The sequence below is a fragment of the Pleurodeles waltl genome, chromosome 6 (genome assembly GCF_031143425.1).
Source record: "Pleurodeles waltl isolate 20211129_DDA chromosome 6, aPleWal1.hap1.20221129, whole genome shotgun sequence".
Classification (NCBI taxonomy): Eukaryota; Metazoa; Chordata; class Amphibia; order Caudata; family Salamandridae; genus Pleurodeles; species Pleurodeles waltl.
Genome location: NC_090445.1, coordinates 972,183,460 through 972,209,943, shown reverse-complemented (window position 1 = coordinate 972,209,943; position 26,484 = coordinate 972,183,460).

Here is a 26,484-nt window from a genome sequence, read left to right as displayed (position 1 = left end):
CTTACGGGGGCCCCTGCAGTGCCCATGCCAGTGGCATGGGCACTGCAGGGGCTCCCAGGGGCCCCGCGACCCCCCCTACCGCCATCCGGATCTCGGCGGTCCGACCGCCGGGATCTGGATGGCGGTAGGGGGGGTCGGAATCCCCGCGGCGGTGCAGCAAGCTGCGCCGCCGCGGAGGATTCAATGGGGCCGCGGTACACTGGCGGGACCCCGCCAGTGGTGCCGGTCCGACCGCGGCTTTACCGCCGCGGTCGGAATCCCCATTGGAGCACCGCCGGCCTGTCGGCGGTGCTCCCGCGGTCCTCCGCCCTGGCGGTCAAAGACCGCCAGGGTCAGAATGACCACCATAATCTGAAAAAAAATATTTATCAACATAGGCATATGCAGTCCATAGTTGTTTGAATATGGTGGTTATGAAGGAAAGAGCCAACTCTTGAGAAGTTTTCTGAAGACAACCAAGTTATCTGTGGCTCTTATAGTTGGGGGTAATGAATTCCATAGTTTGGCTGCTTGAACGGAGAAGGATGTACCACCTATAGTATTTTTCTTGTATGGTGGTGTTCTAAGGCGGGGTGCTAATCTTGAGCGGAGGTTTCTTTGTTGGATGTATTTGGGTATTTTGTTTCTGATAAAAAGCGGTCCAGTTCCATGTTTAGCTTTGTGGGTGATACAAAGCAGCTTGAAAGTGCATCTAACCAGTGTAGTGCTCTCAAGGCATGGGAGATGTGGGCTTGCGGCTTTACATGTAATAGTAGCCTGGCTGCGGAATTCTGGATACGTTGTAGTTTTTTCATAATAGATCGAGATGATCCATGGTAGAGGCCATTGGCATAATCCAGTTTGGATAGTACAAGCGAGATAGTAGCTTGCACCTTGTGTGGAAATCCAAGGTGGGGGAAGATGCGTTGTAAAGTCTTCAAGGTGATGAAGCTTGTTCATGCTAATTTGTCCACTTGGGCATTCATAGTTAACTTGGAATCCATGGTGATTCCTAGGTTTTTAACTTCCTTGGATAATTGAGGAGGTGGTCCAAGATCGTCAGGCCAGACGCAAAGAGGGTCATCATTTTTCCAGTCACCACATATGAGTATTTTTGTTTTGGAGGTATTTAGTTTGAGATGGCTCCAGGTCATCCACTGATCAACGGCTCTGAGGCAACTGGAGATTTCTGAGTTTTCAATGTTTTTGGGACACTCTCATTCAGATAGTATTTGTGTATCATCTGCATAGTTGTAGCATGTGAGATGGAAGTCATTGATCAGTTCTGGTAAAGAGATCATGTAGATGTTGAAAAGCAAAGGTGAGATGATTGATCCTTGGGGGACCCCTGCTTTTGTGAGGTAGGGTTCGGACGAGATGGGGGGCAAGTGGATGATATTAGATTTTTTTGAAGATAGGAAGTAATCCAGTTGAGAGCAATCCCTTGTATGCTGGCTTCGTGGAGTCTTTGAATTAGGGTGTCATGGTCAACCGTTTCAAAGGCAGCTGAGAGGTCCAAGAGAAGTAGTGCAGCAACTCCATTTCGGTCGACTGTGTTTTTAAGATCATCCCAGATTGCTAAGAGTGCTGATTCAGTGCTTCGCCCTGGGCAGAATCCAGTTTGGAAGTCTGAAAGTATAGAATTGTCTTCAATGAATTGTGACATGTGGGCGAATGCTGCTGTTTCTATCAATTTGCCCAGGAAAGGTCCATTTGTGATTGGTCTGTAGTTGTTGGGGTCTTGCGGGTCTAGGTTTGTTTTCTTTAATAATAGTCGTATGTATGCCTTTTTCAGGTCTACAGGAAAAGTTCCTGAAGTTAAAGAGTTGTTGATGATTCTTCTTACAGGTGTGGCAGCAGAAGTAGATAGAAGAATGTTCTTGAAGATTTGTGGTGGGCAAGGGTCAGAAGGGCAACCGGAAGGTCTGCTTGCTTTGACCAAATCCATAAATTCACCCTGGGATCTTTGTTTGAAGGACTGTAGAGGTTGGGTTGGTTTATTCTTAGAGGGTATTTTAGGAAAGGGGTTGGTGCTGATGTTTTTCTTCTGTTTTAAATAGGAGTCCAATGTGTCTGCCTTGGTTGTGTAGTGAGTTGCCAATTTGTTTGTGAAATCTTGAGTAGTGGGATGACTTCCTTCCTTGCATGAAGGTTTTCGAAATTCATTGAGAATTTTATAAAATTCCTTGGTTGTAGATTGAGCATTTTGAATTCTGTCTGAGTAGTATCTTTTTTTAGCTTTTTTGATTGATGATTTGTATATCCTGTTAAGTTTGTGTAGCTGCAGTTTGTCTTGACTGTAGTTTGTTTTGAACCAAGTCCGCTGCAACTTTCTGATTTGTTGCTTTATCTTTTTAAGTTCTATGTTTCTCCAAGGTGTTGGTTTTCTTTTGTTGTGTTTAGTTTTTCTGAGTAGTATTATTAGGATATCAAAAGCTTCCTGTAGACACTCAAAGTTTTGACACAGAATTAATTGTATCTAGATCTGTGTTGGCTGTACAAGCGCTTTTGCGCCGTTTTTTAGCGCCTGGTCAGGGCAGGCGTTAAGGGACCTGTGGGCTCGGAAGGAGCCCAGAGGTGCCCTCCCATGCCCCCAGGGACACCCCCTGCCACCCTTGACCACCCCAGGAGGACACCCAAGGATGGAGGTACCCACCCCTGGGACATTAAGGTAAGTTCAGGTAAGTATTTTTTTTTATTTTTTTTGTGGCATAGGGGGGCCTGATTAGTGCCCCCCTACATGCCACTATGCCCAATGACTATGCCCAGGGGACAGAAGTCCCCTGGGCATGGCCATTGGGCAAGGGGGCATGACTCCTGTCTTTGCTAAGGCAGGAGTCATGTCAATGGGGGTTGGGAGTCAAAATAAAATGGCGCAAATCGTGTTGCGGTGCAAATTTTGCCTCAGCCTGACTTGCCCCATTTTTTGGCCCCCAAGCTCCATTTTTCCCCTACGCCGGCGATGCCTGGTGTATGTCATTTTTTTAACGCACACCAGACAGCGCCGGCGGCTAACGCCGGCTAACGTCATTGAATAAATACGGCGCCCGCATGGCGCTTCAGAATGGCGTTAGCCAGCGCTAATTTTTTTGGCGCAAAACTGCGTTAGCGCAGTTTTGCGTCAAAAAATATAAATATGGCCCCAAATGTTTAGATCCCCAAGAATGCATAGGTTGGAGTATAGTGTAATAAGGTTTGAGACTGTGTCTAGAAAAGCATCTGGGAATGTGGAGTTGTTAGGTGGAGGTCTGTAAAGGAGGAGAAAGTTACAGGGGGAAGTTGGAGTAGGGTGGCATCTGGTAAGGAGGGCTTCACAACCTTGTATGGAGATGTTGTCTGTTTTACTGAGGTTCAATGCCTGTTTGAATATAATAGCTAGTCCACCTCCTCTCTTGCCTATATGGTTTTGTGTGATGGTTTGATAGCCTGGAGGAACGGCTTTGTGGAACACTGGGGCCATGTCATCTCCCAACCAGGATTCTGTTATGAATAGTAAGTCAGGTTGTGTGTCTGTGAGCAGGTCGTCGATGTGGTGCTTGTTTTTTGAGAGTGATCGAGCATTAATGAGCTGGCAGTTTAGAAAAGGTGTGTTAGTGGTAGTGTTGTTTTGTTTAGGAGAAGGGTAAGTAGTATAATGTGAGCTTGAAGCAGGAGTGTTGCTAGTTGTGATAACTGTTTGAGGCTCACAGTAGTCTTGCTTTTCAATATAGTGTTCCCCTTCCAGCAGGTTAAGGAGGCATTTTGTTGGGTCCATGTGTGTGGGTGGTGGACTTGGCGGCTGAGAGAGCCATGAAGAGTGTAGTGTTTTTTGTAGGGTAGTCTTATTATGTAATTGACAAGGGGATGCGAGGTTGCTATGAGTGGCATGGTTTTTATTTTGTTTGCGTTTGTTTAGTGTGGATGGAGTATAGGTTAGGGGTGGTGGAGAAGCATGTGGATCATGATCTAAGGCTCTAAATTGTGAAATGGAGGAAAGGCGAGTGAATGAATATTGCTGGGTTGGGGTGCTTGTGGTAGGTGTTTGTGAAGAGTGAGAAAGTAGGGGTGGAGATAGGATGGAATTTGTATTCTTTGTGTAGTCCTGAGGGTGGGAGTGGGTATGACGATAAGTGTAATGTAAGTTTGTGTTGATTTGATGTGCTGATGTTTGTGGTCTGTATTGTTTTTGTGGAATAGTGAGAGGGGATATTGGTGTAGTTGTTTTTGGTGAGGGATGTGTATGTGAGCTAGTTCTGGTGAGTGGAATTTGAGTGTTAGATGGGGTGTTGATGTGTTTTGGAGATTAATGTACGAGGTGTGTAAGAGGTGATGGATGTGTGTCAGGGAGGTTAGTGTTAGTTGCGATGACTGGAAGAGGTAATATGTGTGTTGGAGTGAAATGTGGGGATTGTATGGTTGTGTGTAATTGGTGAAAGGAGGGGAAGAGTGTTTGTAGATGGTGTGTTTGAAGGCAGGGTTTGGGCATTATTATGATGACATGTGGTCTGTGTGGCACAAACAGCGGATAGTGTTGTTGGTTAGTATGAGCAGAGAGTGTGTATCTGGAAGGCTGAGACTGTGAGAAATGTATACCGTAGTTTTGTGTTGTGTGGGTGATGGCAGGTTGTGTTAGTGGACAGAGTAGGGGTTGCTGTGAGAATGCAGGTGTTTGACTGTAGTAGTTGTGGAGGATATGTGTATATGTGTTGTATAAAGGGTATTGTGTTGGGTGATGGGACAATGCAATCTATCTGTGGTCAGTTTGTGATGCATGAGTTAAATACCTTTGTAGAATATGTTTCAATGTTGAGGGATGTGTAGGGGCTGGAGCCATTCCTGCTCCATTGAGAATTGGGCAGCATTTCTGTACCTAGTCCCTAGTCCCTAGTCCCTACCTGGCCCAAACAGGCCCAAACAGGCAGCTGCCCTTTGCTGAGACGCCCTGAGTCCGAGCCTTTAATAGCGCTACTGGCCAATAAGAAGCTGGTCCTAACCCTTGCCAATCCAATTTCAAGCCCTGATTCAAACAACTAATAGGAGACCCAGCCCTAATCATCCAAGCATAGCCCTATTCCTGACCACCAATCACAGCCCCAGCCCTAAACCAGCAACCAATCAGAGTCCCAGCCCCATCCACCAATCACAGCCCTAGAACCAACAGCCAATCAGAATCCCAGCCCTATCCACCAATCACAGCCCTAGAACCAACAGCCAATCAGAATCTCAGCCCTATCCACCAATCACAGCCCTAGAACCAACAGCCAATATGAATCCCAGCCCTATCCACCAATCACAGCCATTAGAACCAACAGCCAATCAGAATCTCAGCCCAATCCACCAATCACAGCCCTAGAACCAACAGCCAATCAGAATCTCAGCCCTATCCACCAATCACAGCCCTAGAACCAACAGCCAATCAATCAGATTCTCAGCCCTATCCACCAATCATAACCCCAGCCCTGGAGCCAGCAACCAATGGAAAGACCATCTCCCAACAACCTTTCACAACAACATATGCAACAACCAATAGGAACTTATATAAGGAGCAAGTTAACTGAAGTCCAGTCCCTGTGGTCAGGGGGAAAGGCAACTGCTGCTCTACTCAGAATCTCCTTGGATAAAGACAGGCTGAATCCACACTTCCATGCTAGCATAGTCTACTTTCCAGGTAAGGGAGAGATTGTTTAAGAAACAAACATTGGAATACTGCTGGGCGCGCACTCTGAAATCGGGCTTTTTTAAAGGCAAAATAACAGGGGGGCAGACAGTTTTTAAGCACAATTTAAATCACAGAAACAGATTAAAACAGTCTCCTAAAAACACACTCTGCAAAATGTATGTAGCCTTTTTACTTAGAAGACAAAAAAGGGGGGGGTTATGTGCCACAAACTAGCAAGGCAATTCACACAGTCACGGCAAAAATGAATTAAATAAAAACACCACTTTAAAAGAGGCCAGGCTGCCTGAAACACAGAGAGTCCACAGTAAAACAGACACAGGTAGGTGAAATAAACACTTTTGAACAAATAATACTATTTACCCAGAAAAATCTCAGGGCTCCTTACCTAGGTCTTTTTGCAATCCTTGAACACTGGGCTGTATCAGGCCACAGGGGAGATGCAGAGGCTCACAAAATAGAGGTGGCTGTCTTGGGCTTTCTTGGGCTTCCCTCCACAAACTTAAGGGGCCAGAGCAGGTGTGGGGGTGTGGGGCTCAGGTGCAGCAGGGATTCAGGGAGCCAATCAGCTTAGTCCAGTCCCTGTGGTCAGGGGGAAAGGCAAATGCTGCTCTATTCAGAATCTCCTTGGATACAGACAGGCTGAATCCACACTTCTAGATGACCTACTGATTTAACTGCAGAATGGGAAGGAGGATATTAGCTTTGCCTTGCGGCTGCTGGAGGACAGCAGGACTTCCTCTGGCTTGCAGGTAAACGGAGCCAACATGTGATTCTTCCATGTGATACAAAAGGCCCCTCAACCCACTAGTTGTCTAGTGGACATCCTCTGGGCGCTCCACACTTCTAAATACCTAGGTATTCATGTCCACCACAAAACTGATGATTTGTGGGAGGGCAATTTGGGCAAGGCAGTGCAATTCCAAAAATCTTCTGTCACCTTCTGATGGTCTCTAAAGCTGCCTGTGATGGCAGGTACAGTGCTCTCCAAGATGGTTATGCGCCCAAGGCTGTTTTATTATTTTGCAAGTCTGCTGCTGTGGGGGTCCAGTGTTGTGGTTTCGACAGTTGGATTTCTGCTGAGGGAGCTTGTATGGGATGAGACCGTCGGAACATCTCGCTTACAGCCTTTCGCCAGTCTCCCCAGGAGGGGGTGTCTTAGTGTCCCTGACTATACCACCTGGCGTCACAATGGGTAGATGGGGCAGGACTACCAGAGCTCGGACGGATAGGATCTGAACCTTAAGCTGACAGGAGGCACAGTGCTTTGTGACTCTCATCTCTCACTAGTGGGGCTACTGCATGGAGACTCACTCACAAACTTCAGGACACGGCAGCTGTGATCCTGGTGGAGATAGTAACAGTGAGCGACTGCTTCCAGCTGGGTATCCTCTGCCCACTGCTGGACCTGATTGAGCAGATATCCCTGCCAGTAGGCAAATTCCACACATATGAGGTGCTCACTGCAGATGCCCCATAACAGACTTGTGGTTGAAGGTGGTGGACGATTGGAAGCACCCAATGGATGCAGAGAATCTGATAGTTGGACCCCAGGGAGAGAGCGGGGAAGCTGACTGTAATGAGACCTGATTCCGGGGGGATGCATGGATGAGGGGTGAGTGATCTGTGGTTGTTATGGAAGGGTTTGCGAAGGCTCCCCCAAGGGAAGCAGGCTGAGGGGGAGGAGAGCCTTGGTGGGGGGGTGGACAGGGCTGGGGATACCTTCCCTCTGCCCCACCTCCCTCCTCCTATTTTCATGCCATGGTTTTCCCCCCTCACTAAGTTCGACAATGGGGTGTGACTATGGTATCCAACCTCATCTAGGTACTGGCAGTGATCTCCCCTGGGACACTGTTAGAAGTTTATAGTTTGTTTAGGGCATCTTAGCATGCTAAGTCAGGAGATATTTACATAACAGACACACACACGAAGGACACGCCACTACCTTGGTGGCATTGAAGACTTGCAGAGAGTCTCAGACAAATAGCTGAACAGATGGATGGGTCATCAGTCACGTCAAACTTGCATACCCGTGGGGCACAGTGGAAAGATGGGGCAGCTAGGGCCTGCGAGCACATGTATACTACATCCACCGGGACCCTAGGAATGGCGGGAACACACATGGGCCGAAACAGGGGGGTTAAGGAAATTAAGTTGATTTGACAGGTCCGCTTTGATTTCATACTAAATGCCAATAGAAATAAGTTTTTTTTTAAAAAGACAGTGGTAAGGGGGCGGGGAGGCAGGGTGGCTGTGGGTCAGTGGTGATATGGACAGCAAATATGGACAGCAGAGTGTTAGTAGTGTGTGGGTGGTTGCTGGTAATCAGTGGTGAGGACAGGTCAGAAAGAATTGTACTGAGAGAGGTTGTGGGTGAGTCCAACATCATATGAGCTGAATTGCTGAAATGTCGTGGTATTCCTTCACCTTCAAAAAATCTGAGGACAGAGAGTCACAGGAAATCATTTATTTCCAGAAAGCAGACCTAAACCTGACTTAGAGAAATCATAGACTCAGTTTGCAAGAGAAGTCCAATTCTTTTCAGAATAGACAGGGATAAGTGATCAATACATTACAATGTAATGTCATACAGTATTGAAAATAACTTGAGGGAAACTAAATTAAGATACATATTAAAAACTGTTTTTTTACCGTAGGGCCATCATTGCTAAACAGCAATAAAAATAAATATAACCATGGTCTTACTGTTTTCTATACTGCCAGAGAATTTCTTTACTTAAGATATTAAAGCAACACAACCCGTAATGAAAAAACAGAAAAGGGCAATTGAGGAGATACAATATAATAGAAACTTGACTTAAAATTATCTTCATCGGTAGCACATTTTATTGCATACTAGTTCTAGTTGTAAGACATTCTTGAAGAAGCCCTAGTGAAATACTGGCTTAGGTTTACAGCCATGATTGGCGGTGCCCCAGTGAAATCTCCACATGGACTTCAGTGAACTTGCTTCTTGAAGTACCAGAAGTAAGAATTCCTGGATGAGTTCTGCCCTAAAAGACACTTTGGAGAACCTTTGCTGGTGGGTCTGTCCCATGGCTAATATAAGTAGCCGCCTTATCCTGCCTTAGAAATGAACATTTGAATTGTTACTTGAGAAATGCAAGGGATAGAATGTTTTCCATTCGGAAGAGTGAGACTGATTGAGTGGCACCCACTAGGACATAACGGAAGCTTCATTTGAACAGTGTATGATAGTGAAACATATTTGCTTCTGTGTGACTACAGAATGCAATATTATGATTTTATTTTGTGACTACTCTCTTAAAGGTTAATAACATTTAAAGCCACAGCTTTAAATAGCTTTGTGTCTGGAATGAGCCTCTCTTAAATACAGATGAAATTAGTACATTAAGCACATTGCATAGATAAAAGAATAGTCTATATAGGGCACTTCAGTAAAAGGAAGCACCTTCAGCAATTTACACACTTACCTCATCCTCTTCACTAGGTGTATGTAGAAAATATGGATTAAATCTGCCAAATTTTGATCGCATTTAAAGCACTCAAAAGAATAACAAGCCTTACATTTTAAACATTTAGCAAGTTTATAATGAAATTTAAAAATGGTCACATAGATTTTCAATTTATAATGGAACAATATAAGTCTTATAGTGGCATTTTTAAATAAATATGTATGTACAAATCTGCTCTCTGTAATAATTCTAAATTACTGCATCACCATCAACTACAAAGTCTTTCAACTACATTGCTACTACTACATCTCCTACAACTGTATTCATAATAAGTACTTTAATAGTTTTTCTCACTGTCTGAAATGCAAGAGCATTACTCCTACCACTATCCTAAATTTGCATACTTTTCTTTTTTTTTCTTAGTTGAAATGTGTTTTGTACGATGTAAAATAGTTTTTTTTTATCTTACTTAAGCTAAACTGAACTTTTTACTCTAGTTATCCTTATTGTTAACAAATGAATACAGTATCCTAAAATCAACATTTAAATGTAGTTCATAAATGACTATTTAGTACCCTAACCATTGCCGATCAGTATATTTATTCTGTACTAAAATTAATACAAAGTTACCCTAACCTTTAAATATTTTGCCATTATTTCAAGTTAATAAAGTAAACTTAGATTTTTATTTTACAATGTTACAAATAGAAGGAAAAGATAATCATTCTAGATGTAATGTGTACACGTTTTAAGAATTTATTTTAATTTTGATTTATAATGTAAGACATACTGTTATCAATTGCTTATTTATTCAAGATTTAATGTATTCAGTGCATGACTGAATGACTGAAACTACATTTCTAAAGTGCAACAGACACCCTCGTGGCATCATGCTGCTAAAGGGAACAGCTGTGATTAGGGAAGTTAAAACAAATAGGTTTTAAGTTTTTTCCTGAAAGTCATGTTTTGATACTGCTGTGAATATCAATTGGAAGGTCACTCCAAGTTTTAGCAGGAAGGAAGGAAAAGATTTTTCTTCCTACCTAGAACATTTGATTTTAGGCACCATTGGCAGAAAACGTGTGGCAGATCTACAATTCTTTCGGTTTATTATGAATCATCTTTATTTCATATTACAGAGTACAAGAATTTAAAAAGGCTTTATGAGAAGATAATCTGTTTACATGCAAGAAGGTAGAGCAAAGAGATCAGTTGACCTTTTACTGCTTTAGTATATAATAGACCTGCTCCCAGATTCTGTAAAGGCAAATGACCAATGATTGAACTGATTGGAAAGTGTGGAGAATGCGATAACACATCGCTGCTACCGGATTTACCTGGCTGGCTAACAATAGATTACTGTTGAACATAACTCCAAAATTCATGACGTGATTTACTGAGGAATGGGAGTGCCTAAAACTGCTGTCCATCACAGCGAGGACCAAATTAGAGTTTGATTTGCAAGTCGTAGGATCTCTGTATTCTCTCCATTGAGCTCCAAGCAGCTTAGGTTTCATCAAGTTTGCTATGGTAGACATGAATCTGATAAAAAATGTATTTTGTAGAGGAGTAGTTATCTGAATTAGTCACTAGGATTTGCATGCCATTTGTGTAAGATACCAGTCTGGAGTCTTAAAAAAGGCAGCTAAGGGGCCCCTATGAATACTGAAGAGCGTTACATTCAGAGTGAACTCTGTGGACTGAAAACGAGGCATATATGTGGACTATGATTTGTTGGTAAGAGAAGACTACAGCCAACTAAACACATTCTTACAGATACCTAGATGGGCCAATCTTGATAAAAGAGCAGTGTGTGACACTATGAAATCCTGCAGAGAGTTCTAATAGTATTCAAGCAGCCGAGTTACCATTGTCCAGGATATAATCTGCCATGGACTACAGAGCAGATTCTGTGCTATTTGATGTTCTCAAACACACCAGAGAAGGGTCAAAAAGATCGTCATTCTCTAGGTAGGTTGAAAGCTGAGTATGTATTGCTTTCTATAGTATTGTTGCTCGAAGTGGAAGCAATAAAATAGGACTAAAGTTGGAGAATTTAATGGAGTCTACCAATGGCTTCTACAGGAGCGGAGTGAAAGAGCCTCAGCCGACAGGAGCCACAGTCCCTGACCCCAAGGAAAGATTACATACTTTAGCCATAGTGGGACCAATCCATGTAGCAACTTGTTGAAGAATAGAAGGGGAGTGGGATCTAAGAGGTCAACCAGACTGGATGGTGTATCAGAGCTCGACAATCTGAAAATCATCAGTTAGTGCATATTTGCTCAACAAAGAGCTTCGGACCAAGGTTTGTGTTTCTTCAGATAATTCTGATGATAGTGTAGCAGAACGGTTGTTGAAACGTAATAACATTCTTTACATTTTTTGTTTAAAGATGCTGCCCCTGACGCAGTTAGCTGAGTTAGCAGATACATGTGGGGTTTTGTATGTTGTTATTATTATTATTATTATTTACTTAATGTGATGTATTTCGATTTATTTTGCCAGGATAGTTGTCAGCGATGTACAGACCCACAATGTAGTTGCTTCCACGATGTAGTTTAGACTAAATGGAGGTCAAGTATTGAGCTGCTGGGGATGTAGTGAGGATATGGTGTAAGTGTATCATGGACTGCTAATGTCTGTATGACTGCGATCTTGGAGATGGTATCCCGTATGAATTTGAGCAAAATGAAATGCCTCTTCCTAGTAAAAATTCAAGATTAAGACATCATGAACAAATTAACAACTAGTCATATCATTGAGATGTTGAATAAATATATGTTGGCAAATATATATTCAGAGCTACACATAGTAAATCGAAAATTGGCTTTGGGGATGCTAATTGGCTGTCTAATCTCTAACAACATTTTTGCCTTATATTCAACCAAGACACTTGCTTTATTGTCAAGGGTTAATACAGCTATTAGAAACCATTTCAGGTACAAGTGGGGTATTCCAAAATGGGATTCAAGCATACATTTTGGTAATATTAGGTAAACTTAACAGGTCATGCCAAAGATGTTATTTTGTTTGAAGATGAATTTCTTTTAGTTAACAGATCTTTTTTGTCAAAACTTTAAACACTGTTGCAGTCTGAGCAAATAACACTGTTGAAAGTTGCACTGCCCTGTCTTGCCTCCCCCCTCATCCATTTGTTTAACTCATCCTGTGTGTGTTTCAAGAACATTTTCTCGGTGCCTTGATCCTTACACTCGCCGTTGCTCTTCATTTGTACATAGATTTCATCTTAGGTATTCCAACCAATACCATATCTCATTTATTTTCTGTGGCAGCATCTACTTTCATAGAACACCTGCTCCACCATCATACTACAGTCCATATCACATTTACATGTCTCCATATCTAGTAGTTGAGCAGATCCCCAAGTTCTTGCGATGTTCCTTCTTGCCCCCACCATACCCACCATCATCCATGTCCTGCGTGTCCTAGTGGCATCAGTCTCGCCATAAATGTTCAAAATACCTTGCTTTCCTGATACAGTCGATCACCAGCCCCCAGTACCTCTGTATAAGCGACAGTCCCAAAGGATGTGGAAGAAGGTGCCTGTCTGCCTGCATCAGCGCAGGCATTGTTTATCTCCTGTCCACCCTATCTGTACCATCGTTGTTCTAGCATAATAGAAACAGTGCAAGATTCGGACCTGGATTAATGGCCATCTCTTTGGGGGCCACCAGGGCCTGTTCCCTTTCACCATCATTGAAACCTCTTAAATCTTGCTCTCATTTCCCCTTCAGCTGTTAAACATCTGGAGAGTGATTAAGCAGCTTTTGTTATGCCACGGAGGTGGTCTTCTGTGGCTTATACTAATCTAGCATTCTGTCTCCTAGGGGGTGAGGCTCCTGGTAGGTCTGTCCGCTTTGGAAGGAACACGAGTGCATGTCTATCTTGGAAATAGCTGTAAACTTTGGAGGGTGCCAATTAGTACTCCTGCCGTAACTTGGACGAGAGGATGACATCTCCCTGTTTCCAAAGATTCCTTTAAAGTCCCACTTATCAAATCCCAGCTGACCCTGCAGAGACATAAGTATATCTACTTCCCATAGCAAAGTCGCCTGTCTGACCTTGCCTTTCCACCCTAGAAATGCTGTGACGTTTCTCCACAGCTGCATTACTGTTCGTATGAGATTAAGCCAGTCCCTTCCTTCCGTACCTCCTTTTGAGGGCCTTGGATAGCCCCGCTGTCCCAATACCGCCCTATCCATATGGAATGCTGGTTCTGATACTAGGACAAAGGCACAGTAGTTGATTGTGCTAAGTTGTGCTGCACAGGTATTTCTGGATGTCAGGCACTGCAATGCCCCTATCATACCAAACCCTCGTTAACATGGCTAGGGCTATATATGCCTGGCCCCTTCCCCATAACAGTGCTCACACCTCATCCTCAATTGCACTAAAGCAGGAGCTGGGCACCCTACAGAGAATGTTTTGCAAGGCATTGAGAAAGCGAGGTAGCAACATCATTTTCAACAGGGAAACCCTGCCGAATAACGAGAGAGGTAATGACTTCCAGTGTTTCACGTCATGTCTCAGCCTCTCTACCAAAGTGGCCAAATTTTTCTGTAGGAAGAGAGAGGCATCCGAGGTTACGTAAATCCCTAAGTACAGGGACCCCATCGGACCTACTGTCACTGCACATTCAGACTTCAACCTCGGTATTCGGCCCATCAGGGGGTATAATGTGGATTTATGCCATTTAATAGTATAGTTTGAGTATCTACATAACATTCTGATGATCTGCATCAGTCTGACCAGGGTCATTTTTGGGTCAGTCACATACAGTAGTACCTTGTCTGCATATAACAATATTTTATCCTCTCACTGTCCTTCCTAGTTTATGCCCCTCAACAACAGATCTTGCCGGATCAAAGCCGGCAACTGCTCAAGGGCCAGGATGAAGTTTAACAAAGATCGAGGCAACCTTGCAAGGTGCCTCTCAGAAGTTTGAATTTTCTATAGCAACTGCCATTCAACTTTTCCTGCACCTCACGGCCTGTGTGGAGAAGCTAAACCCACTGTGTATTTAGGGTCAAATTTCAATTTGGCCAGCACAGCAAACTTGTAGTGTCAATCCACTGTATCGAATGCCATCTTGGCACCCAATGACAGCACCACTGTTGGCACTCTCAGATTAGCTGATTACCCCAGCACCCCATGAAGGTGCCAGAGATTCAGGGTAGTACTACGGTGGGGCATAAATCCCGACTGATCTGGGTGGACCAGTGACTGAATCACTTTGATCAGGTGTCTTGCTAATAGCTTTGCCAATATTTTAATCTCTGCATTAAGGAGAGCTATTGGCCTATATGAGGCACAGTTCTCAGGTGGTTTCCCCACCTTGTAGATGACCACAAAGGTGGCCAGTCTTTGGTCGTGTGGCAGCGCCCCTTCTCTCCTACTTTCTTTGTACATAGCTAAGAGATAAGTGGTCAGCTTAGAACCCATCATCTTGTACAACTCAACTGATATCCCATTGTGCTGCATGGCCTTGCCTGATTGCAGCTCCATCATTGCCCCTCAGATTTCTGCCTCTGTAATCTCTTCCTCTAAGCGGTCTCTGTCTATCTCTGACAGACTATGCAGGCGTATGTCATTCAGGAAGGCCCAAGCATATTTAGCTATTGTAGTAACTGCCGGTGTGTATATTCAGGTGTACTAGTCTGCAAAAGTATCTGCTACACTTCTGCTATACCTTACTACTCTGTCTTGACCTCTAGCACCCAGCGCCATATCTGTTCCCTCTTATCAAGCCACGCTAAAAGCTTACTGGCCTGTTTCCTACCTCAAAGAGGCAGTGTTGTGTGGCCCAGTGCAGAGCCCTGATGGCCTCTGTTACCAAGTCGTGATATTCCCTGCGCTTCAATGCCAGTGTGTGTATAGCTTTTGGATTATTTATAACTGGGAGGAGATGTTCCTGGGTCATCACCTCCTGTTCAAGTTCCTCTACTTTTCTTCATTTTTCTTTTTTATATCCTGCTATAAGAGGGATCGCCTGCCCTTTGATTACTGTCTTATTCCCCTCCCACAGAGTTTGTGCCGAATTGACTGAGGGCAGGTTTTCTGTAAAGTAGTGTTATGTTCTAGCTAGCACCACTTCTCGTATGGTGCATTGCTTCACATACAAGAGAATGATCAGTGAAACTCCCCCGCCCTCATCTTCCAACCCAGAACATACCTCACCAATATCGCTCACTGATCAATAATCCCCCCAGCTAGTGGCCGCAACTCAGTGTAAAACTGAGCATATCAATGCTGCTTGAGAAGGTAGTCTAACCAAGACAAGTGTTCCCGAGTGGAGGGTACATTGACGCTCATTGGGACTGCGAACACGCCAGAGATCCTCCATTCCCAGGGCATCCAAAAATTCCTCAAGTGGGCTACAGGCCATCCCTGACAGTCTAAGAGGCCATCGGTCTCTTTCATCAGCCAATTTTATGTTAAAGTCGCTTCCCCATGAGCGTCATGCCATCTGGCAGATGTAGGAGCAGAGCGCTGAGATTGGAGAACAAACATTGAGTGTCTGATCCTCCCATGTACCAGATAGGACCACATATCTCCCCTGCGGGTCCACCCATGTGGATTAGATCGTGAGTGGGAGAGATCTCTTCACTAAAATCCCAACCCCGCTCGAGCCGGATGTGTGGCCCTCATGAGCCACCATTTAAACCCTCTTTTCTCCACTGCTAGGATAGTTATTACCCAACATGTGGGTTTCCTGCAGAAGCACCATGTCAGGTGCATAACGTTTGAGATATTGGAGCACCACCACTCTCTTGATCTTGTCTCGGAGCCATTCACATTCCATGACAAGGTCAATACATCAGTATCTCCTGTCATGTCAACCGTGGCTTATCTCTTGTTAGGGTCTCCAGGAGCTGAACTGATTGCGTGTGGGCAGTTGGGACCTCGCCCATCAGTATGCATAAACAGTGTCAACAGAAAAACCCACATTTTAACAAAAGAACAACAAAAAAGAAAGCATCTTCTGCAACTCCCCCCACATCCCTGCATCGCAGACTTAGAACTCCCCACCAACCCAACATTGCAGAGCCCCTGTCACCCCAATTAACTTTATCCTGGTAGAGTTTGGTGCTCCCTGCCTCTCTTGCACCCCTCGCCCCAAAATCCCTTTAATGTTGCACTGTACATCGTTACCAGAGCAGTGTTCCTTAGTCCAGCAAGCCTGGTGCCAGCCGGTCTGCAGACAGTAAAATAGTTTCTGAAGCTCACTACTGATTGGTTACAGTTTTGAGCCCTAGTAAATGTCAATCGCCTTCGGAGTCAACCTGGGGCTTCGAACTAGTCTCCCTCAGTCACTTTCTCAGCCCTATCCTGCAGATCTCTCTGGTGCTGTGAGCGATGGTGTCCCTTACTTCCATCATCAGTAGTGCACCGATGCAGGACCTTGCTCTCCGATTGTTGCTATTGGGAATGATTTTGCTTCTTCTTGTCCCTTGCTGGTGTCCGTCCTTCTTCGGGTCCCTTGCTGGTGTCCATCCCGCTAGCCAGTTCCTGGCCTCATCTGGAGAACCAAAGTACCATGTTTTCCCTGTGCTAACACTCTCAACTTGGCTGGGAACATCATGGAGTACTTCATATCACATTGACCGTGTTTTCTTCAATTCACGAAAGCTGCGTCGGAGCCGCTGGACTCACAGCATGAAATCTAGTAAGAAGATGGTTGAAGATGCGGGCGATGGTGGTTCGTGGCACTGCGCCTAGCCTTGGGGGGGGTTGGGAGGGCTTGGTACCCTCTGTGCCCGTTCAACAGAGAAAAAGTTTGATAGTCCTCATGTCTTAAGGGTGTTCACAGATTCTCTACAAAGAGGTCGCCTCTGGAGCCCTCAGCTCATTCCAGTACCCCTCCACTCTTAAATTGTCCCTCCTCACTCAACATGCATAATTACCTGTCTTGCCTCTGTTTCCATTGCTTTAGTCCATAGCTCTACCACTTGGTTTCAAAAGCTCTTGGTCTCACCCCTAAGGGCAGCAAAGGATTCCAAAACCTCTTTCACTCTGTCTCCCATTTTGCAGAGATCAGCCTGGATCAGCGTCATTTATGTGGTGACTGAGTCAATTTTTGGCTCTAAGGATCCACAGACCCCCTGAATGGCCTCCAGTATGTCCTTTATAGTGGGGGACTCCCCCACCCACAACGGGTCCTCTTTTGCATCCTTGGTCCCCAGTGCCTTTCTTAGCAGCGGGGATGTACTCACTGCCACCAGCCTGGGTATCTGTTAGCTATGGAGTCCACCTAGCGGACTCTCAACTTTCTACTATTGGTCGCTGGCATATCGCCACTTTGCCGATTGCCTCTCTGGTCTGTTGTCTGCTGGGTTGCTGTAGTGCCAAGTATCTCAAAGTGTGTTGCCGGCGGTCTTCCCCCACATTTAGATGGTGCTCCCCCACTCCAGTATCAGTTCAATCAATGGTGGCTGACTGCTGTGTGATTCTCCAGCACCACACCACTACTCATCTGGGGCCTCCCGGCAGGCTATCAGACATCTCTTCCCTGCCTCTGCCAGGCCATTGTTTTGCTGACTCCCTCTGAGGCCTGCTGGGACCAACCTCTTGACATTTCTCCGACCGACAGTATGGGCCTCCGGCTGCACTGCTTCCTGTGGGTCCCCAGGGACTCAGAATGTTCCTTCCACTGCCTGGCAAAGCCTGGGTGTGGGGCTTGGTTGTGTCTTGTTTTCCCTCCTGGAACTCGACCTGGTGGCCTCTCGCTGCCCCTGGTGTCGGAGACGATTGCTAGTGGGCCTTCACAGCCCTCTCGCTGTTTCTGGGGAATTGGGCGGGAGGTACCAATCCGAAGTGGCTGGCCTTCTCCAAAATTGCCCAAAGATTAACATAGTTACACCAGAACCATTCCTTCTATTTATGCAAGGTGCTGCAATATGACAATTAGACTGCCATCTGCAATAGTTAATCCTCTATAAATAGATCTATAGTGTTCTGGGCTTATCACTGACTAAACACTCAAAAATCACTTTGCTCTCTGTCGCAATGGGGAATAAAGCTTTGATGTATACTTGCCTTAGTAGTAGCCAGTAAAGAACTCCAAAAAAATAATTGAATCATTTATGATATTCAATATGCATACTGTCCTTGTCAGAGTACCGGCCTAATGTCAATGCAGGATTGCGATGTGTTCTGGTACATGAATGATGGGAGTTTATACTGGAGACAGACAGGTGAGGCCAGGCACTGTTGCTATGTGCCACCAATCAGGCAGAAGTTGCACAAATTCAAAATCTCACAGATCCAGTGGCCATCTTTGGTGTAATATGGATATTTAAACCATGCTCAGGCCTCTCATTCCTACTTGCTATCCATATGCTTGGTCGAAAGGATCTTCTCGGATAGTACTTCTATTAGACTAAGTCAGGTACCTGTTTCCGCTCCTTCTCAGCCGCTGCCTACCTTGTTTGACCACTTGATACCTCCTGGAAAAAGAGAACAGAAAGCAGAATCAAATTAGTAAAAAATCAAATATCACCATAGGAAACTTAAGGCAAGGCATCAGCTCCCTGTAGATAACTTACCTCTGTTGAGCTGATTTTTCGGGAAGCATTTTCATCAAGCAGTCCTATCTGCAAAAGAGAAAGACAACATAGCATTAATGTTTAATTTCAGACCCTACTAAACAAATGTAGCACTAACTCTCATTTGAAGAAAAATGAGACACAATTGTATTGTAAATCAGGAAAGAGGCAAACAGTTCATAGCTTGAGTAGTATTTGAAATGCATTGATCTTTCAATCAATCAATCAGTATTTGTAAAGCGCGGCTACTCACCTGTGAGGGTCTCAAGGCACTGAGGGGACGGGGAGGCCTCATCCGAAGAGCCACGTTTTGAGGTTCTTCCTGAAGATGATGAGCGACGGGCTTTGTCTGAGGTGCGGCAGTGTAGGTGAAGGATCGTCCTACGGCAGTGGTTTTGCAGATGCAAGGGATGGTGGCCAGGGCCATCTGGGCAGAGCGGGGGGGATCTGTCGGGGTGTGGAAGGAGACACGGTGGTTCAGGTAGGCTGGTCCTGCGTTGTGTATGGCCTTGCACGTGTGGGTGAGAAGTTTGAAGGTGATTCATTTCTTGACCGGTAGCCCGTGGAGGGTCCTCAGGTGCTGGGAGATGTGTTCTCAGCGAGGGAGGTCCAGAATGAACCTGGCGGCAGGGTTCTGGATGAGCTGTAATTTTTTGATATTCCTGGTTGAGGTGCCAGCATAGAGGGCATTGCTGTAGTCAAGCTTGCTAGTGACTAAGGTGTGGGTGACTGCCCTGTGACAGTCTGCTGGGATCCATCTGAAGATCTTCCGAAGTTTGCAGAGTGTGTGCCAGCAGGAGGTGGCAACAGAGTTTACCTGGCAGGACATGGATAAGGAGGAGTCAACGATGAATCCTAAGTTTCGGACATGCTCAGTCGGTGCAGGGGGGACGCTGAGGGATGTGGGCCACCAGGAGTCGTCCCAAGCTGAGGTGGTGTTTCCGAAGATGATGAGCTCCCCCTTGATGGAGTTGAGCTTGAGGCAGCTTTCTCTCATCCAGGTGGCAACAGCTTCCATTCCTGAGTGGAAGTTCCTTTTGGCCGTGTCAGGGTCTTCTGGGAGGGAAATGATGAGTTGAGTGTCATCGGCGTATGACACGATATTCATACCGTGGCTTCTGACAATGGCAGCGAGAGGGGCCATGGTTACGTGGAACAATGTGGGATTCATTGAGGATCCTTGGGGGACTCCACAGTTGACACCTGTGGGTCTGGAAGTGTAGGGTGGGAGTCTGACCCTCTGCGTCCTTCCAGAGAGGAAAGAGTGGATCCATTCCAGGGCTCTTCCGCGGATTCCAATGTCATGGAGTCTGGTGCGCAGAGTGCTGTGCAAGACAGTGTTGAATAATGCTGAGAGGATTCGTAGTATGAGTGTGCGGTGTGGCTGCGGTCTAGGAGTAATCTGATGTCATTGGTGACTACCAGGAGGGCTGTCTCTGTGCTGTGGTTGCTGCAGAAGCCGGACTGGGAGCTGTCCATGGAGTTGTTGGCCTTTATGAAATTCCGTGCATTGATTGCTTTCTACATTATTTTGGGGGGGGCACAGTAGCAGCAAGATGGGCCGGAAATTCTTTGGCTCTGAGAGGTCGGCTGAGGGTTTCTTCGGGACAGGGCATATTTCGGTGTGTTTCCAGTCCTCAGGGAAGGTGCCCGTGTTGATGCAGCATGGAACTTTTCCCTCCTAATGTGGAGAGAACAAGACTGGTCAATATGGTGTAAATCCTGAAAGCAGCAAACCATTCACAGTTTGTGTATTTGTGATATTTTGGAATGTATTGAACCTATTTGCACTCTCTCGCATAACCCAACCACAGCTGAATACAGCGACATGTTGGCTTGATAGCAGAATAGACTTTTAGTACACAGCACATCAATATGTAATTCGATTTCTGAGGAGAAGCTAACCTTTAAAGTCAGACACTTAGGCCCTCATTCTGACCTTGGCGGGCGGCGGAGGCCGACCGCCAAAGTCCCGCCGTCAGGTTACCGTTCCGCGGTCGAAAGACCGCGGCGGTAATTCTGACTTTCCCGCTGGGCTGGCGGGCGGTCGCCTTCAGACCGCCAGCCAGCCCAGCGGGAAAGAGGCTTCCACGATGAAGCCGGCTCGGAATCGAGCCGGCGGAGTGGAAGATGTGCGACGGGTGCAGTTGCACCCGTCGCGTATTTCACTGTCTGCGCAGCAGACAGTGAAATACATTTAGGGGCCCTCTTACGGGGGCCCCGCGACCCCCCCTACCGCCATCCGGATCTCGGCGGTCCGACCGCCGGGATCTGGATGGCGGTAGGGGGGGTCGGAATCCCCGCGGCGGTGCAGCAAGCTGCGCCGCCGCGGAGGATTCAATGGGGCCGCGGTACACTGGCGGGACCCCGCCAGTGGTGCCGGTCCGACCGCGGCTTTACCGCCGCGGTCGGAATCCCCATTGGAGCACCGCCGGCCTGTCGGCGGTGCTCCCGCGGTCCTCCGCCCTGGCGGTCAAAGACCGCCAGGGTCAGAATGACCACCTTAGTTACATCAATGGTGATTTAGTAATTCCTTTGAAAATCAAACCTGGTAACTTGAAAAATGGGATGTTCAGAGTGATAGTCAAATGAAATAAAGGGGTAATTTGATAACTATGTACTTTCCTTTTCTTTATCAAAGAAGGGAAAACTGAGGAACTGTCGAAGGGTACAGTGGGGAGCAACACAGCGTCAAGCAGGAATGTTTAAGACCCATACAGACTGGGTTCACTCTGTTAATAGATGTTACTTTTATTTGTATCCATTTACGGAGTGGAGGCATGCACACAACCTAAGACACACCAGGAGTGATGAGGAAATGGTGTAAGAATGTGAACAAGAAGAACATTTGTGAAGAACCCACATCATCTCATTTCTATTTTACATTCTCATTCCCGTTGTTTGCTGACTTGGGATCACGGCATTTCCTATGCTGGGCACAGCTAGCAAAGGGAGGGGGGAGTTGGGACTATGCTACAAGTGTTGAGGATCTGTCTCTCCTTTAACCAAAGTACAAACAAGTTAGTGTTCCAAGACTTAACAGACTTGCATGATTGCCATACGATTCAAGAATGCAACACATTTCATTTTCATCCAAAGTTATTGTGGTTTAAAAGGTCCTTCTTTTTTCATCTAAACTATATAGTGGATTATCCTTCATATACTGTTCAAAGTTGTCATTTTGCACTTCCTTCTTACTGCACAAACAGCACAACAGAAGTCCTTAAAAACTGATTTCACAGACCTGTATCAATAGTTTCAACTTCGGAATTTCAGGCAACCTTATTATAAACATAGCTCTCATTAGCTTTGGCTTCAACTGCAAGATTGTTCTGAGATCCTAGAGCTTAGTTTTGAGATTTCAGAATACATCATTATTCCTTGTAAAGGATCAAAATTAATTTGCATAGTATTTTTTAAATCGAATATCTTGAACTGTGGGGGTAATGCCCTGTCTGCCATTAGGCTAATAACAGCCTCTCTGAACTGAAGGTAAGTTTCATGTGAATAAATCAAATAGCTGGTCCTTTGATCTCAAATGTAGGCGTTTAATGAACCTCAAACTACAGGTGGATTCCGTGCAACAAATTCTGAAAAATATCACATCATTCTTTAAAAGCCCACTGAGGACACATTGTGGAGTCTTAATGATACAGCTGGTTATGGCCTAGATGCATAGCTAGATACGTGCGCACAGGTAAAAGGAAGGTTAATCATAATGAAGTGCTTTAGATATATCAAAAAAAGAAGCACACAATATTGAATACATTTCACATTTATTAGCGGTATCACATTTATTAGAGGTTCTACTTAAGCAAAGCAAAAGCAAATATCAATTTTAAAGAATGATGTGATATGTTTCAGTTATATTTTTTTGATTGCTCATTTGATGATTATTATTATTTGCTTTGCCTCGCATGAGTAGAACCTCTCACAAATGTGATATGTGTTTAATATCATATGATTCTGTTTTTGATATATATGGTGCACTTTGCTACAATTAACCCGCCTGTTCCCTGTGCACACGTATTTATCTATGCATTAAGCAATGTAAGAACTGCCAACTGGGGCATATTGCATTAGTATTATTGTTTATGAATTGGTGATTTACTTGTCTGAAAGGATTGTATACTGCTTCAAATCAGTGTTGGGTCCCCATCCCTCAGAGTGACCAGGATTGAAATCTATGAGATGGTTTAATCTTAAATTTATTTTAGATTTTCTTTTTTTATGTTTTATTTGATCAGTGTATCTTTAATGGATCACGTTAGGTTGACTAAGATGATATTCCTTTATCATGAATATACTCTTATAATCAGGTGATCCATTTCATATGGTAGAAACTTTGCATTGTTTATGTTTGCTTCTAAAAAACTTGATATTATCACCCTGGAGTACCTCCAAAGTGTTTGCTCCATATATATATGCAAGGAGGAATGCTGGTGCACTGTCAAATTGTTGGTGGTGCTGCTGGCCGAAACGTTCGCACACGCTTCACATATATTCATGTCTCGTCCTCCTGTAATGAAAACAGAGAGCAGCACTCCTCTTGTCGATCCCAAAATTAATTTGTTCGTATAATGACCAAAAAAAGGAAAAAGACTCAATGCATTTCGGTTGTTCTCTTGAAACCTTGGTCACAACATTAGGCGCCATTATTTCTCTCCCATTTATACATCAAACATCCTAGTTCCTCAAAACAAATGACCGACAGGAAATCATAATACTCCACCCAAATCAGTTGCCATCTTGTACTGTATGATGTTCTTCAACTTTGAAGTTCTATTTGTGGCATAGTACAGATTTTCAACAATTCATTATGCAAACCGTTGGAGCAACTTATCCATATTAAAATGTGTAATACCTCCATACTAATGATCATTGCTGATCTTAATTTTAAACCAATCCACATATTTTCACCAAATTTCAATTATCATATGATAAGCTATACTTACATACATTCCCCGTTTTTTAAATTGCATTACATTATAATCATCAATTAAATGTGCATGGTTATAATTGAAGGGTGTAATTTTTTCCTCAGCCATTATTTCTATATTATTACGAACAGTAATTTGTATTTTTGATCATATCAATACACTTCCTAATAATCAATGCAATTTCTTTGTTCCTTTCATATTTAAAATCTAAATCTCTTACTCACTCCAATTTATATCCAAGTAAAAACATGTTTACTAATGGCAAGTGCCTCAATACTGTAAACGCCATGATTCTACTTAGCAATATACATTCACTTCATGAACTTTAAAAAATCCTATGTTGATTATTACGAAGGGATTTTTTTATTTTTTTTACCTTAGTTGGATTAAATTTAAGATGAATTCTGTGCTAAAACTGCTTCGCACCATCATAAATATTACTGGTGAAAAACAATAAAAAATTAAACATAATTAAAATTCTCCCCTATTCAGTTTCACTCTTATCATAGATTTTATCTTCAGGATAGGCACACCTTGTAATGCCTCAAGATACCAGGCGCCACCCTAGACATGTTTACAGTTCCTCATCACAATTAAATCCATGTGGTTCCCAAGTGTCCAAATCGGATATGAATTGTGTTTCCAATCCCTGGAGTTCTTTTTCTCTATTCCACCCCTCCTATTATTGGGGACATGTGCTAGGCAGCTATAGTGTAAATTAGTGGGGTTACTGTGATGAACTTTCTCGAAGTGGCGAGCCACTGGATAGCTCCTATCATTATTTGTAATCAGTCTAATGTACGTTTGTTAACTGGTACCATTGTACTTCTCACATATGATTTCTTGCATGGGCACATAAGTATGTATACAACAAAGCTAGTCCTGCAAGTGATGCTACCTCTGATTTTGATAATTCTCTTAAATGGGGTCCTAATCTCAGACATATTCTCTCCATACTTAGAGGCTTTATATTTTGTACACTTAGTAAAGCCATCTCTAGGGGTTAGCCATGTTTTTTGTTTTTGTTGTGTTTCCATGACACTTTTCACCAAATTATCTTTTAATGACTTCGATCTCCTGTATGTTATCTGTGATTGATTCAGCACTAATAAGGCTATATTCGGATCTTCCTTAGTAAATTGCCAATGCTTACGTAAGATGCCTCAATCTCTCTGATGTTCCAGATTGTACGTAGTAATAAACCTATGGGGCTGTTTCACTTGTTTCTTTCTCTTAGCTTTTGAGATATAAAAAAAACTGTCTCTCTTCTTTGTGCCCTTGCTCTTTTGGAGGCTATTGTAAGGATAGAGTCTGAATCAATCGCGGCTCGCAGTGTTAAAGGGGGCGGGGGAAGCTGAGGGGGGGTGGTGGGCAATAATATTAATAACACTTTAAAAATAAAATAAACTTACCTGAAAGCCACACAGCATCCCGCTCCTCTGCTGGCTGCAGGCAGGCACAGGCTCCCAGTCTGCCCTGCGGCCAATCCTGACATTGCTGAGAGCAGCGTCAGGATTGGCTGGGAGTGCCGAGCCAAGGTGCTCCTAGGCAGACTGGAGACTGTGCAGGCCACCTCGAGCCCAGCAACTCAGTTGGCCACCGGCCAAACACTCATGCGCTCTAAGGGGGGAGTGCTGAGCATACACCATCACACCTGTTGCCCCATGGCCCGCCCCTTTACAAACTCTGTTTATTATCTTTTCCTTATAAAGGTATTGCAGCTGCTGCTGCTGGCGGGGCAGCAACGCTCCTCCGCCCTCATGAAGGAGCTGCACCTGCTCTGAATACCCTAGATGTTGGAAACGTTCTATCATTTGTGCTTCTACTACATCATAATCTTGATCTGTGCTACAAATAATCCTGGTTCTGAAGAATTCTCCAAACAGGATACTTTTCAATAGGGGGGCAGGATGGACACAGTTAGCATGGATAGTAGTGATTACCGCTTTAGGTTTTCTATAAATCGTAGTCTCCCACCCTTACTTGTAGATCCAAAAATTAATATTGCGGAATTGCTCATTTTGCCTACAAAGTGCAAATTAAGATAGAAATTGCCTTTCTATAGCACAAAGAGGTTTTCATTAAACCACAACTACTCTATGATGTGTTTAGACCAGAGCACCAGAGCACCACCTGCTCCTCCCACCAGCCCATATGCAAATTAGCATAGCTTGGGGAGAAGCAGGTGTCCATGGCCATACCACGGCGTTGTTGAAACATCTAATATTTCAAGAGATAAATATTCTCCGTAAGGCACCATTGCATGATCTCTAACAGCATTTCATTATGCGCTGCAAACTTTATAGGTCTCATTCCCAGGTAATGTTGTGTGGCATTCAGCCCATCCTTATGCTCATGCTGCTGTACAAGGTGGACACATTGAGGGTCATTAACAGCATATCATTCTCCCATTTTATATATATATTAGTTACCTAGTTGCAGTCGCCACTAGCTAGTTATAGTTAGGATCTTGTTTCTATAGAAAAAGTTTTGTACTCCCCTATATCTTTGGCACCGGTTAAAGAATCTTTACAAACGTTTCTAAAACAATTTGCCAGTCACATCAGCTGCTGTCTGGAAAATGTCAGGGTGATCCGTCAAGCAGGGGTCGAGAAAAAGAGGGCGTCCCAAAAGCATTTTTCCCATTTATTTTTCCACAGATGTTTTGAACAGTGATAGCGCTGAAACCACTGGACTGAATAACAGCAAATTTGGCAGGAAAATAGCTGTTGGTCCAGAAAGCGACCTTTTTATTGTTTGGTGTAAAACCATTCAGTAGCTTTAGAGAAATTAAAGAAAATCCAAATTTGTATATATAGGGACGCAAAGGATTCGGGACCCCTCCTAATCTTGTGCTGAGATCTGATTGGCTGCCAACACTTCAACAAGGAAGTGTTGGTAGC